Below are 2,316 nucleotides of genomic sequence, written 5' to 3' on the forward strand. Positions count from 1 at the left end.
GACTCAACATTTCCAAAATACGTATAATTTTTTGGGAATAATCCATATAAACTATGCTATAAACAAAAAATTGTAGGATTACTTACCGAGCGTGCACCGTTCGACTACGCCATTGCTTAACCTTGTTTTCGTCGTGGAGCTTGTCATCGAATGGCGCTCGCGTGCTTCCTGATAAATTATTTTTTTTGCGAAAAATTCGCTGAACTTTGGAGACATCATTAATATAAATATAATTTTTAAGGACGTTAAATAATAAATGATTTTTAGTAGGTCCGCTGCTCGTTTAAATTCAACGGTTTGTACAATATCCGCTATTGGTCTAGATTCGACCAATCCTGTCGCGACACGAGTCGGCGATGACGTTTTACCAAATTATACGAGTTTTTTTTCATGTTTGTACGAATTCTGTCGCAATTTTTTTTGTCGTGATATAGGAATCTAAACTATAGGAACCCATGTTATACGGAGTCGACTGTAATAGTATAACAAAATTTCATAAATAAATTTTAAATTCATTTTCCACTTTTTCGACTGTTTTGTATATAACACGGGAAAGTATTGCAATCATATCAAATTTGACCATCTGAGTTTTTTTGCAAATCTCCGCGTTTTTGAAACCCCTGAACCGAAAGTCAAAGAACGGAAAATTTTCCATGGGTTTTGTGTGTGTGTGTGTGTGTGTGTGTGGCGTCTATTTCGTTTAATAGCTCAGCATGTGGTAATGGTTAAGAAACGAATTTTGGCATGATAGCTTGTGTTTAGGGGATTGATATTATTAAATTTTGGTGGTTAAAGGTCATCGGGGTGGGGAGATAAAGGGATATCGTTTGTCATATCTGCGATGGAGTCGAACTTAATGAAGATTTTAATCGTTATTACCATTTACAACATTTTTAAAAACTCATCTCCACATTCAAAATTAAGTCTTTTGCCGTTGCTTTTAAAAAATTATTATTAAAACAAAGTGTAAAAGGAAAAGATTGATCATTGGAATCATCGGCGGAAAAAGAGGACAGATGCCGAATAAGCGGACATACAGACAGTACCATCGAAAANGGAAAAGACGTACGACCTTCTCCTATCTCCGACTACCCACAAAAGATTTGGCGACAGACTGTCGCCTTCTCTGTCGAAATCGGCTTTCCGGGTGTCGTTTCGACCTCCACCAAAGCATATCTGTGCTTGTCGACATCGGCGATAGTTCGAATGTATAATAATACTAGCAGACCCCGCCACGCGTTGTTGTGGCTCAAAATGTATCTATTATAAATGTATAACACTTATACATTTATAATAGAACGGGGGTAATCCGTTCGGATATGTCGGGCCTCGTCCCTCATAACAAATGTATCATCTAAATCAGGGGTGTTCAACCTTTTTGTTTCTCTGGGCCGCATTGAAAGAAGTCAAGGAGTTTTGGGTCACAACTATATATACTTATGGGCCAACATACAAGTATATTTAAGAATTAACATGTCTAGATTATAATACAGTAATAAGTATTAGAACTTTATCACGAAAAAGGATATTTTAAAAAATTACTTCTACAGACACTTTCAATTTTTACTTAGAAATAGATAAATTCAATTATTAATTCCCCCGTGGAGAAATTCCACGGGGGAATTTCGAGAAATTCCTCCCACACGGGGGAATTTCTCGAAAAATTTCTTCTTAGTGTACATTCTCTTGGCGTACAGTACCCTATTAAAACGCAATCAAAAACGCAAAAACCCGCATCTAAAATAGCATAATAGAAGCCAAGTTCTTCACGGTAAGCCTCAATCCTGTCCCTCTCCCCCACGGGGGAATATTGAAAAATCCCTTTTTAGTGTATATTCTGTTGACATACCGTATTAAAACGCAATCAAAAACGCAAAAAACCGCATCTAAAATAGTAGAAATAGAAGCAGAGTTCTTTACGGTAAGCCTTAATCCTGTTCATCTCCCCCCAGTGGGGGGAATTTCGACATGTATATTATATAAAAACACGCGCGTATTCGAATGCAGCGTTGTGTGAAAATTTCAAAGGAATAGATAGATAGAAGATGATCTGCTTTAGTTCATCCTCACAGAAAAGCAAACTTAGGGCGCCATACTCGTAGCGCCATCTGTTGGACATAAAAGCCTTAACCCTAGACAAAAATCAATTGTGGTTTTATTTAATTAATAAAAAATCTGCAGGTTTGATTAGTGGTAAACATTCCGGGGGTCATAAAGATGCTACAGTTAAAATTTGATAACGATTGGTTCAGTAGTTTTCACGGTTAGTGGTCACAAACGAAAAATACGTTGTCTCTTTATATAGTAGTATAGATA

The sequence above is a fragment of the Centruroides sculpturatus genome, unplaced genomic scaffold (assembly GCF_000671375.1).
Source record: "Centruroides sculpturatus isolate CEXI.00-Female unplaced genomic scaffold, Cexi_2.0 scaffold2146, whole genome shotgun sequence".
Classification (NCBI taxonomy): Eukaryota; Metazoa; Arthropoda; class Arachnida; order Scorpiones; family Buthidae; genus Centruroides; species Centruroides sculpturatus.